The following is a 13543-nucleotide window of genomic DNA, read 5'->3' on the forward strand; positions in this document are numbered from 1 at the left end:
TTAACTTCAAATCCATTCTTTTGGAAAAAAAGATTAAGTGCAGCACTGTACCTTATCCTGAATCCCCTGCCAAGCTTTGTTTAGAAATAGCATTTTACTGACAACTTTTTTTTTCTCCCCATGAGAAAAACCTGCTCACCCAGGGCAGAAGCTGACTGCATGCAGCACCTGGCTGCATAACAAGTGCCACCCTAAACTCCTCCAGCACATTAAAAGAGCCTCACTTCTTTTTTTATTTTAGGGTCTGCTCTGGTAGTAACAAGGGAGTTTAATTGCTGCAACACAGGGAGCAGCACGACATAGGAAGTGAGCCAGCACYCCTGCCAGCGACTTTGAAGTCCCACATCAGCATCCGGTGGCTTTGGGTCACCCACATCCTGCCAGAGAGGCTCAACCAASTCCTGCTACAACTTCCTTTAATGTTTTCTGATGGGAAACCACCATGAAAGGGAGGAGAGAGTAGGAATTAGGAGATTTAGGGGTTGGGAGTCAGGAGAGGGGAAGGGAACTAAGGTGGGGCAAGACACCTGGATGTCCATTTGGGGCAGGGCTCAGAGTGAGGGTGGATGAGTGCAGGTCTTTCACGGCACAGGTGGTCACCTCTTGTGAGTGAGCTATGACTGATATGGGATACTTTATGGGGATGAGATTTTCCTTTTCATCATGGATGTGTTCTTTCATTTAAAATACTCCCCAGTATCCAGTCAATGCACTGAGCTCCAGGGCAACATTTACTTTGTTGTGATTGACAACAACACATTCTGAGACATTTTAATATATCCTCTATGTCTTGAAATAAGCTAATGCAATTATCTCCAGAAAGACTGAAATTACTTTAGTCTGAAGCCTTACGTAACACAGTTTTTAACAGATACTCAGCATTTTCTCGGCATCTGAAGTAGAAATGACATCATAAGTTCTAAGGGGTTTAAGATCATGAAAGGAGGAAGATATAGCCTATTTCTTAATACAAGGTCCTGAAATATGTTAAAGCTGCTGTGCTGAGACCCTCAGTATATAAGAAGTCTTATGAAAATATGTAGTACCGAGCTTTCTATCAGGTTGAAGTCACTCAGGAGAACTTACAGCGCCCTGAAAGTCAGTGGTTTTTTTCAGAGGAATCATCTTAGTCAGATTGAGACTAAAACTAAAACGTGAAGTCAGGTATGTGATGAAAACCTTTCTTTTTCCTCTTCACTATGATGTGTTTTAGATAAAAATTACACTTATTACTAAGGAACAACCAATTCTGTCTTGTGACTTACCTCTCATGAATGCATGATATAGTTAATTTAGCACATGCATCGTTATGTCACTTTTATGTTATCAAGTAAATAAATCTTGTGACACATTGTGAAAGAAATGAAAAACTTTTGATAATATCCCTCTGTTAACTACATCTAAGTGATCATTGAAGAATTTTAAAGTACAAGTGGGAAAATGATTATCTAACATTCAAAGAGATAAAGACAGAATTTTGTTTGGTTTTTTTTAAGAGCTAGAAAAGATATTTTTAATTCCTTTTAATGCAGCTCTTCAGATAACCATCTGAAGACATACCTAGATATTTTTGTATGTCTAAAGTTAGCAAAAGTGAGATCTCTCCTGCAATTATAAAACTCTTGGAATTAAGAAAATATCTGTAAGTGTTGCTAAACTGCTTTWAAAATCAAATTGCTTAGCTGTAGATGAGAAGTTTGATCAGCTAGAAGAAAATGTCTTCTTTTTACGGTTAGAGAGGCATTTTCCAAAGTTAACACCTTGCATTATATGAAGCTATTGATGACACTGTGAAAGTTCAAATCATTTGAACTTAGTGAACTTTTTACATTTTCAGATATTCTTGGTGTAGTTTTAGCACCCTCTTGAAAATAATAAAATCCATGATGCGTTACTCCGCTTTCATATCTGCACAATAATGAACTACCATGGAAAACCATTTGACATTTTTAGTTGAAAGCACAGATTAAAAAAAATAAGCTGTATTCAACCACATCTCCAATGTTTTCTCAGTTGGAAAAGAAGCTGAAGTCTTGAGGACAACACAGAAAACTTCCATCCTACCAAAATATATCATATCAGCTCCTGGACAATCTTGGGACAAATATTATTGAAGTTACTGTCAAAACAGAGTGATCGGCATGTTTAACTATGGCTAATACTGCTGTAGCAGCAGCAACAGACACCTCTCTGCTAGCAATAAAAAAAATAATTCAAGAATTTCATCCAATAATTATTCTTCTTGTGATCAGCTCTTCTTGCTCTTAGTCCTCCTTCTGGTTAAAACCACTTTATCTGCTCTATAAAATAAGCATATTGGAACAATATCATGCACTGTGCCTAATTTAGCTCAGCATTTGTCCCCTGATAACTGCATAGGATAAATTACCTTTAGATAATAAAAGGAAATATATAGAAGGTGATCTTAGATGTTTTTTCAAGTAAACTAAAGCTTCAGTTGGACTCAATGAGCTTAACAGGTTTTTTCCAACCTTAATGATTCTATGACTGATTCTTGAAATGCATTTAAACCTGGTATTTTTACATTTGTACATTGCTTAAAACTGCTGCTGTATGAAAACTGGAAAGAAACACATTTTACAAATAATGCTTTAACATGAATATAAGTTTGAGTAAAAATGCACAGAGCTACAACAAGAGAGCTCAGGGGAAATGAAGTAGCCTTCAGCAGAGATAACTCGAGGTCATTCATTCAGAAATCCTCCTGGAGGAAGGAGTATGCTTGGTTCTTCTGTTCCTTTTTCCCAGGAGGTTACCTATCTGGGCCATGCTTTTCCTTCTGCAAACAATAGAACTATGGGCATACCCACTTCAATTTTTTGGAGAGTTTTCCCATCTCAGTTCCCTGGTAAAATCCTTACCCAAGATTAACCTAAACTCAGAAGGAAACACTTGCTTTCCCATGCTGGGATTATCAGGGAGTTTTGCTCTTCCACAACTTTAGTACCACAGAGCCCCTGGTGCAGCACACTCAATGTCCCACTGCTGGAGCTGGATAATCATTTTCAGGATCCCTGCCGAGGCTCCACTCTTGACATTTCCAGGCTGTATTTAAAAAAGTATCTTGACATCATGGCTTAAAGCTCAACCCTGCACACTGTGCTCACAGGAGAAGAATACGAATGGAATTTGTTGTGGTCTCTTGCTAGACGGACGCGCATCTGGGATGTCCACAGCTAGTCAGCCTCCCTCAGAGGCTGGATGGGCTGGATGTCCTCTGATGGTTACAAACACAATGTGGGCTCCACCCAGATGTGCATCTCCAGCAAGAGGTGTGCTGTCTGGAGAGAGGGATGGCAGACACCAAGGGAGGAGATGAAATGAACTCTCTGAAATGACAACCCATACAACTGAAATGGACTGGAGGACTGGGTCTATTCTCTGAGCAAACCAGGCATCTGCTGGGACAAATTAGGGGAAAGTGCACTCAGAGCTGCAATGTAACTTGGTTATCTGTCAACTTCGTGAATTCTCCCACAAAAAGGTACATTTTTGGTTCATAAGTTACATGGACTTGCATGCAAGGCTTGCTGCCCAAGTAGTGTGCTGCCTTCCCAGGACCAAACTGAGGGATTGGCCCCATGAAGGGTGAGGCCAGCCCTGTCTTTGGGCTAGATCTGTTGTGCTCAGAGCCAAAGCAGCAGTAGCAAGAAAATGTTGGATTATACATAACCAGAACACAGGAAGGAAGCCACAAACCTATTATACAGGAAAGGAAAAGAAAGTGACAATAAGAATGAAAAGCAATTTCTTATTGCTAGGACTCTTTCCTTAGAGTGGCAGTCCTGCCTTGAAGGCTATGAACAAGGAGACTCTGTGTGTGCTTTCAACTGTCCTGGATGGCTCTGCAGACCAGGTGATCTCACCAGGTCATTTTTATGATGATCTTTGGTCTGTCCTCAAGGTACATTTATGCATTCAGGTTTCCTTCAGCAGAGTTATGACTACATAAACTGGCTGAAATCAGCCCATCTGAAGTAAGTCAAAGCAGAAGAAACTCATTTTCCCTTTGGGTGCAATGTTAAATAGGTCTGTTTATGCTGGTGCTGTACAAGAAAAGCATTCCTCCACCTCGTGACTAATGCCTGTCCATAAGTTTGTAAATGCCCTTTGGCTTGGGCAGGTTAAATGCTCAGACTCCAGATCTAATGAAAGTCCACATTTCACTGATGTTATACCCATTGTCCTCTCATGTAATTTCATTTAAAATAATGGTATTTCTTGTTGCAATTCCGTTATATCAGGATATGGTCTTGTAATTTTTCTCAGTTTTGSTTATATGACATGATGTATACATTCCCAGCATGTTATGAAAATTAAAGGAGATGTAAATCCTTCAAATCCTAGCATGCCTGCTTTAGAATTACAAACTACCAGTAAAACACCTTAGCACAAATGAGAATTAAAATGCACAGGAAATTCCGTTTCTATGAGAATCTTCAATCAATCCAGATGCTGCTGACACCTTTTCTGTGGTTGTGGGTATTGATGAGAATCAGAACACCTACTATGTTGCTTAACTTGTTTCTGTGCATTAATGCTGGTATGATCAGCGATATGTATAGCCCTAGCACTAAACATACACAAAGATAAGAAGGATAAACAGCTTTTGTAAATTATAAATACTTCTGGCTGAAATTATTTTATCATCTGCCATGGTACTCAGTTCTATATTTCAGCCCAGTGAAAGGGATAGAGAAGTTCCAATGAAAGTTCTTTGAATAGACAGCGATTGTATTATTTTAAATACAGAAATACTGAATTTCGTGCACTGAAGTGACTGGAGCTCCAGAAGCTGCTACCATTGTAAAATACAGTGACAAAATGTACAGAGCACTTATGGGGTTGCCTGGGGGAAACCTCGTGATTACAGATAAATTATATCAACGTGTCTGCCAGAAGGGCTGCTCTGCACTTAGGAACTCAATAAATATGATTTGTATCTAAGATTTTTGTTAAGCCACCTATCACATGTTTCATGTGTGTTGCTTTCCCTCAGCCAGGGAGGGCAAATATTTTATACTTCTGACATCATCCTCATTGTGTTTCTCCACTTGCTAAAAGTATTTGGATTGATTTAAGTGGAACTGGTATGATGTACCAGTATGATGACTGGTATGATGTCTTTTTTTTATTTTTCTTTGTAACAGCCCTCATAATTTACAGCCTATTGTTGCGGCTTGTAGTACTGTGTACATGACAACATGCTTTGGTCTTTTTGCAGCTGTGTAGTCTTAGATGGCTCCATCACAGAGGTGAGGGCAGAATCCTGGTTTTGGAAAATGCCTGCCAAGCTCAGAGTCATGCTGCAGCACCATTTTTACCCACATAAACTCCACAGATGAGCGGGAAGAGACATCACAGTAACAACCACAGAAAGCACTAGTTATCAACACCCAGCAGCGTTGACACTGAAGACCACTGTGACAATTTCTTCTGAATGACATGATGTGGCCCGGACTGGTTCTTGTTTCATAACCCCAGACCTGTGAATGTGCATTTGCAGCTGTCCTGCTCCAAACTTTCTTGGATCTTAATGCACAGTAATGATCATAGCAGGATCAGTTCACAGGAAAGCAATCTCCCTGCTCCTACATAATGTTGCTTTAAGTGTATGCATTGCATACATATATCAGGCTTTTTATTCATGGCATCACACTTCTGTTCAGTTGCTTAGTCCCCATGGTTCCTGGTATATTTTTAGCTGGACATTTAGTCACAGACTCCTTAATCTGTGATTGTTGAAGATTGACTCCTGCATGACTGTAGAGGTCAGGAGCTGGCTGGAATCCTTTTTTATCTCTGCAGACAAGCTATAGAGCAGGGCTAATCATTTGGATACTATGGGAAATGGCCCATCTGTGAGACCACAACAAGCTGATGAGTTACTGCAATTTGTGTAATGTCCCAGCAATACAGTTCATGTACCCTTGAAAACCAACATTTCTCTTGTACACATTGCTCAATACCTCTTCCAACAAAATTCATTATTTTTTTGGCCTCTCAGCATTCTCCCTCCAAACTGTCTCTCTGAAGAGCGGCATTGTTTTTGTATCTCAGAAAGGTTATGAAAATACTGCATGTTCTTGCTGATTCAAATTCTTTGTGCAGGAAAGCAGACCGCTTGAGCTGATGTTCTATAACTGAGCTCTGAAAAACCAGCAGGAATTTCAAACGTAAATCAAGCAAATTAGAAAAGTCAGGCTGTTGAATATAATCCAATTGATACATCAAGGTGTAATTTAGTACACAAATAATAGTTTACCCTAGTGGAAAAAACTTTCAGGTGTCATAAAATACAAACAATTCACTTTTCAGACTTCATTTCAAGACCCCATTGAAGAGGCATCTACCTCTTTCCTTCCTGTCTTGCTGCTGCAGGGAGAGACCCTCATGTAAAAATCCCTGTCTCAATTTTAAACTTTACATGTTGGTTTAAATGAGTCAAATTACAGCCATTTGTGTCTGTTGAGCCTCGTAGTTTGAAAGATTCCTGCATTCTCTCTCAATCAAGGTACTTGAGCAGTTCAATGYTCTGGTGTCTTACTTTTCTTTTTGAGACGCTAAAATGAAAGTAGTTTTCTGATTTCCTTATTTCAGATATTTTGGTTTTCAGTTCTTTAAATTTTCACTGGTCTTCTTTCCATAGTTTTTACCAGCCTGTTTCAAATGAGCCATGAAGATCAGATGCCAGACTGCTTTACTGGGCACTCAGCTCTTGGCCCCAGATGCTCCTAACTAGCTGACTCTGTCCCTGGCCATGGTGTATTCTCTTTCTTCTGACTTGGATGTCCTTTCATGTGGCTAGGCCAAAGCAAATAAAATAGTACAATAAGGCCTTTCAACAAAACTGCTATTAATATGTATTATAGCAGTGCCTGGAGTAGCCAGTTGAGATAGAGACTGTGTGTTGTCTAGTTAAACATTGTCTCTGTCCTGAAGCAGCAACAATCCCTGGGCAAAGTCTGCCACACTCCCCTGGAGTATCTTGTTGCTCACAATCATTAGCTTAATTGATTTCAGTGGCACCATCCATGCATCAAAGTATAATTTTTCATGAATGACAACAGCAGCAATCTGTTCAAGTTTAGAATTACACTGTTCCCTGGACGTGTGTTATTTCTTGAATTCATATGAAAGACAAGGTGAAGGAAATATCACAAAGATCAGTTGAGCTGCATGAAAATCCCTTCTGAAATCCTATTTTTTCCTACCAAGAAAGTAAGAAACACTTTAGAACTAGGATTTAGGAATGCCATTTCATTAAACTGGTAGATGAGGATATACTGTATGCCCATTTGTGCTCAGTGGACTTCAAAGGATTTAACTGATAATGCTTTAATGATAAATTAACTGATTAAAAACTTTATTGAAAAACTAATAAAATCAGAACAGGACCTGGGTATTCCATTTCAGCTATACCAAACTCTATTATTAATAAGTTCTGCCTATTACTGTGGATATATGTCTGTGTAGGGGCTTGGTGACCCATCAAAGCTTTTTGAGTTTAATTAATGATGATAAATTCCTGCTTATAAGTCTTTCAGACTTCGGTCTTTCAGTAAATTACATTTGAAACAATAGCCTGTACTTCAGCATGAATAATTTTTTTCTAATCAGTGATAGACCTTCTCCAACAGGACAAGCCTCTAGTCTGTGGTCCTAGGCTAGGGCTTTCAAGTACTTCTTTTCTGCTTCAGAAGCATTGATGGGGGCATATGGCACTGAGAGCTAAGTTGCAAAAGGAAAGAGAGATCATGGAGCATCTTGTACCAACCGTCTACTGTATAGCTCCATGGTCTCAATATTAGCTCCAAATCAAAAAGGGGCAGATAATGGTGAGAACAAATGAGCCATCAAGTTTCATTTACTTTCATTTTCAGAATGGGTTCAGGGCTTCAGTGAGTGTTGCAGAATTTCAAACTTGTTATTAAACAAGAGCTTTATAAAATGAATATATAGATGAATATTGCATATAGACAGAATAATACAGAATAAGTGCTCGCCTGTTTTAATACACTGGCACATTAAGTCTTCCTCTTATAGGCTTGGTCAGCTGCAGGTAAGGTTAGAAAATCTAGATTTAGCCTGAAAATATTCAATGGCTTTATGCTTTATCTTTCTTTTTTCATTCATAAAAGCCCATTTTTTATGCAGATTTGTTTTAAATTATAGCTTCAAGCAGAAATCAGCTTCATTCTTTATCAGATGAAATGGACTGCTGTGCCTCTACGTAGTTCTGTGATTCATTCAGAGAAGACAGAAAATGAGGATACCAAAGCCCCTACAACCTGGACAATGATGGCCCTCAGGCACTCTGAACTAAGGGAGCAGAGCCAGAGGGTTCAGACCCACATCTCGTCACCCAGCTGTTGGGAAGACCCTCCTTTTCCCTGTGAAGCTGTCCTACTTTGCAGCACAGAGTAAAAGATTGAAGGGGACAGCAACCGATCTTAGCTGTAGTCCAAGGATTAAGGGATTCACCCAGAAGGGAAGAAAACTGGTTTAATCTCTTCTTCAAGGGCTGTTTTATGCTGATGAATGCAAAACAGGTAAGCTGCCTATGGAGCAAGAACTGGCATGAAAGTACCCCTCTTTATTCAGGCATGAGCTCTGATGGGGCTGGGGGAGTGAGGATTCCTAAAGGGAGTTTCTTCTGTACTGCTAGGCATTGTGAGGTCTCTCTGCAAGGCTGATGGATAGTCAGTCATAAGTTCAGCACTGATTGCAATAACAACAAGCCTGAGCCCTGGGATTTTCGAGACTTTAGGATGAAAGCAGCCATGTAAAGTCAAACCACTATGCAATAAGGCATCACTTTAATCCATTAACTCTCCATGATGGGCTAAGTATGTTTCCTAATTACCAAGGGTGACTTTGGAGGGTAGCTTAACTACATGATTGCCACTAATAGGAATGAAAAGTTTATTGTTGYATTCTAGACTTTGCCTAATATCTTAATTTCACCCTCAGAGCTGCGCCTGCAGGCAGCAGTCAGATGAGATCCATTRAAGGAAAAATGTGTTTAGCGTCAGTATTCAGGATTTAGTGCACATAGATTGATCTTCTTTATTTGTAATTCCCTGTTCAGGCATTTCCCTTTAATGCTGTGAGAGCATTTTGAACTCTGAAAAAGTCAGGCTGAAGGATAACATGTGGTGCAATTACAGCAGAGTTGCTTTTCCTGAAATTAAGAAATGTGAACAAAAGGCTTCCTGGGCCTGTCCAGTTTTTAAAATCCGTTGTGTCAAGTAGGGAACAGAAGGTAAGGAGCAGACAGGGCTTGGGTCTTTTTCTCCTGCTTGGACTGCCTCCAGTGTTACCAGTGTACAAGCTACAATCGCAGGCCTCTGATGACTTCTGTTCAGCTGCAGGGAGCTGCCGCATCCCTGCCCCCCCCCAACAGCCCTCACAAGGGCATTGCAACAGCTGAGAATAAAAGGAATGCAGCAGCTCAGGTCATCTTTCTCTCATCCCTGCTTCAAAATACTCCTCTTCCAGAAAGGAAAGCCATGGTTTGGTCTGATAGTGCTGCACCATTCGGCAAGTCTCCTTAAATTCACAATAACCAAGGTTGTGGGAGCGAGTTTAGATCTGTCAGTGCAGAGCAAGCAGTTGACTCCTTAGAAGCTGAAGCTCTTGATTTGGAAAGCCATCTCTGCCAGTGGGAAACTGGTTAGAAAAACTGCTCCTCTCTCCATTTCAACTCCTTCCTTCCCACCCACATGCCGCAGCTCATGCTCCCCTCAGTTGTGCCAAGGCAGCTGCTTCAGGGACTGCTGCAAACAGGATTGCTTCAATATTCTCAGTTTAAAAATAAACCTTTTTTTTATTATTCTTTAGCTCAAATTATGTCAWTAATCCACTCTGCAGTTCAGCCACAGAAGCTGGTGCATTGCTTGGGGTGGGGGGGACACAGAGAGACACAGTGCTGGGCAGAAAAATTGTGGCTGAGGAGCTGTTTCATTGCAGTATGGTCCTGTTCTCCCACCAGATTCCTACATTGTGACCTGGATATTCCGCTCTGTATGGAGCTCCTTGGCATGAGAATACTGAGCTGGACACTGATTGGTCAGGCAGCAGTTTACGCCCAGTGAAACATGGACACACCATTGCACTTGTGCTGAATTGAGGAAATAATGCACCATGGACTGTTTAATCCTTAAATAGTCATACTAACCTCATCTTATGGGAAGCAAAGTAATACTTTTCCTGCAAAGACTGCAAAGTTACCTCAGCCACACTCCCAGTTATCTGGAATTAAGTTTAATAAGTAGAATTAGGCATGTAAATCAAGCCTGTATCTTGAAAAAGATTACTTGCGTATTTGAAGGCAACTACTGGGTTTGTACTTCCCAGTGATGACAATGGGTGTAACTCAAAGCAATGAAGTGAAACTAAAGAATGAAAAATTTACATTAAATAAAAACAGAGAGAAGTGCTGTATTCTGCATAATCCTGAATGAGAAACAGCCTGTATTTCTTATATACTAAGAAAGATTGGATTAAATAATCAAACTGCAGCATAGGGAATAATTTTTCATAGGTGAGACAGGCACAGCGATAAACTTACTGGTCTTTATCGCTATCTACTTTCCATGAATCTAAAATGATTAATGGATTTATTTCCATAGAATACATAAAACGAAGTGCCTTTTTTTACCAGTAACATAACTGAGCTTATTAAATACTTTATTAAGTTCAGCTAACCTGTTCATATAAATAAGACTACAGAGATCAACCACAGGTTGACCTGCAAATGTCACTGTAGCTACGGCCTTGGCACTGCCTGTGTGAACCAAGGCAAATTTATAAGCTGGATCCACAGCACAACCTTCACCACATAGATTTTATACTGATTTTAACTATTTTGATTCAAGGTGTGGCTTATTCCGAGGAAGTTAAATGGCACTGCCCTGGGGCAATTTCTTAAACTGTATTTGTACTGGAATTTGTGGCTACCTTAAGGAGGGTGGGCTACATTAGTCACAGTCCCATCCAAAGGAAGCAAAGGGCTGAGATGTTGCAACTAAGTAGTACTTAAGTTACAACTGACCTGAACACAAATTTTCTCTGCCTTTTTTCAGCAGGGGGTCATGAGCCTTGTTGATTTACTCTGTTGGGTTACACAACAGCATAAACATGAACAGTAGCAGACACCTCTGGGTGCTCCATTTCAAGAAGAAAGGAACTTGTTAAAATGGATGTTTACACTTTGACAAGTCAGACAACATCCTCAGCCACCACTTGCATCTATTTATTCCACTATTTTTTTTTTTAAAGGGAAACACTTCCTCAAAAGGAGACAGAGACTTAGATTATTATATTGCACAAAGAAGATGTGATGAGTATTTCCCACCAGCTATGCCGTCTTTCCTTTGGGTCCTCTCTGCATACGAACATTCTAGATATTGTATTGCTTCAGAGGTACCTCCATTAACAGTAAAAGTGATAGTATAAATCCAAATAAGGAATTCTGGTTCTCCCTGCTGGGGCCAGGCACATTATTTTTAAGCCCTGAGCTCAATGAAGGCATCAGATTTGGAAGATGTGAATGCTGCTTGTTGAGTATGTCCTCATAACTCTCCATAAGACAGGGAAATACTATTTTTATTTTACAGGTGGGGTGGTTTTTTTTTTTTTTTTTTTTCCTAATTACAGCATGGTCAGCTCAGGAAAGTATTTATCTGTTATTTACCTGTTATGGATGCTCCTCTTCAGTCCTTCTGAATTCTGCTTGAACGTTCCCCCTGAAATTCAATATTGACAAGGCTGACATCATGAGACAGTTTAACAATCTCGTGACCAAAACAAATTTTCCCACACATTTTGGTTAGATAAACTCTCTTAACTTTGGAGGAAGTAACATTTACTGCAAACATCCCAGTTTTATATGTGAATGATAGCTTTAGCTGCAAACAGACAACGATGCCAACAAGCTGTGCCAGGTCAGGTGAGGTAAGGGAAACAGGTGACCTCATTTCTTTCCCACTTGCCAGTAGGATCAGCACAACGGCTCATTATTCCCCTGCTTATTTATGGGCTCCTGTAAATTCACCCTTCTACCGTCGGACCATATTAGTACCACATCTCTATTTGTACCTCCTTTTCAGAAGTGGACAAAGACTATCAGTTGGCCTTTAAGAAGCACGGGCACGATGAGTCTCCCTTCTCCAACCTCGCGCTCTGAGGAGCGGCGTGAGGGACATGACAAAGCATCGCCAGCCCTGGGGCGTTCCGCAGGCTTCTCTCGCGCCGGTGCGAGGAACGGCGCAGCCCGGGATTGCAGGAACGCCGGGCAGAAATGCCGGGCTGGAATGCCCGGGCAGGAATGCCGAGCAGGAATGTGGAGCAGGAGCGCCAACGCCGGCGTACTGCGCGGGAGGAGGCCCCGTGCCAAAAGCGCTGTGGGCAGGCTCTGGCGCCCCCTGCCGGGCACTGTCCGCCACGGCCTCCTCACGGCCGCCTCACGCCCGCCCCGCCAGCGGCCTGCGGCCCGATCACTCGCGTTCCGTCAGGGACTTGCCAAAGCTTTTAGCGTTCCTCCCCGGCCAGCCAGTGTGGGAAACACAGTGCAAACCTCATAGGATCATGGCATCGTTTATGTTGGGAAAAAACGTCCAATATCATCGAGTCCAACCAGACTTAATTCGGCACTGCAAGACCCCCACTAAGCCATGTCACTCAGTGCCACATTTACACGTCTTTAAAACACCACCAGGGAAGGGGATTAAACCCTTGGCTACCTGTTCTAATGAATGACCACCCTTTCCATACATAAATTTTTCAGAATACCCAATCTAAACCTCCCTGGTGCAATTTTAAGCCATCTTGTCCTATCACTTCTTGCTTGAGAGAAGAGACCAACCCCCACTTGGCTACACACTTCTTTCAGGTGTTTGTAGAAAGTGATAAGGCTCTCCCTGAGCCTCCTTTTCTTCAGGCTACACATCCCCAGCTTCCTCAGCCACTCCTCATAGGACTTAAACTCCAGACCCTTCTCCAGCTCCATTTCTATTGTCTGGACTTGCTCCAGCACCTCAATGTCTCCCCTGTAGTGAGGGACCCAGAACTGGACACAGGACCTGAGGTGTGGCYTCACTGGTCCTGAGTACAGGGACAATTGCTGYCCTATATCTATTCATTTCTATTATACACAGTGATGCCAAAAGCACCCAGGGGCAGTAAGAGATCTGTTTTCCATGGCACAGGTCACTGCACAGCCTTTGATTCTTTAAACATATGAGGCATAAACCTAAGACAGAGATGCAGTCTCCAGCATCCCGCCCAAGACAAACTCATCCATGTGCTCACCAGCCACAAGTGGCTACATAATACTGACACAAGAACCATCAGGATCTTAATTCCCATAGCCACTCCAGGGAAACCGAATATCCAATGTCCATTTTTGAAAAAGCAGAGTATTTTTTATCAAAACAAAAATTGTCCCCCTAAAACAGAAGGTGTGAAATGTAGTACAACTTGTACTCGTGGGACCCTTCCAACTCAGAATATTCTGTGA

General features: G+C 41.3%; 1 long non-coding RNA gene across 1 annotated transcript in view; it reads right to left on the bottom strand.

Moving 5' to 3' along the window:
* Positions 1–12374, bottom strand: part of LOC130582796 (uncharacterized) — a 28962-nt gene extending 16588 nt beyond the window's left edge. Inside the window, exons 1-2 of the long non-coding RNA XR_008966344.1 lie at positions 12124–12374; positions 11720–11771 (exon numbers count right to left, since the gene is read on the bottom strand). This is a non-coding gene — a long non-coding RNA (uncharacterized LOC130582796). The remainder of the gene's footprint in view (positions 1–11719; positions 11772–12123) is intronic.
* Positions 12375–13543: the final 1169 nt, after the last annotated feature.

This window comes from Malurus melanocephalus, unplaced genomic scaffold (genome assembly GCF_030028575.1).
Source record: "Malurus melanocephalus ecotype Western Australia unplaced genomic scaffold, MMel_1.1 scaffold_523, whole genome shotgun sequence".
In the NCBI taxonomy this organism is placed as follows: Eukaryota; Metazoa; Chordata; class Aves; order Passeriformes; family Maluridae; genus Malurus; species Malurus melanocephalus.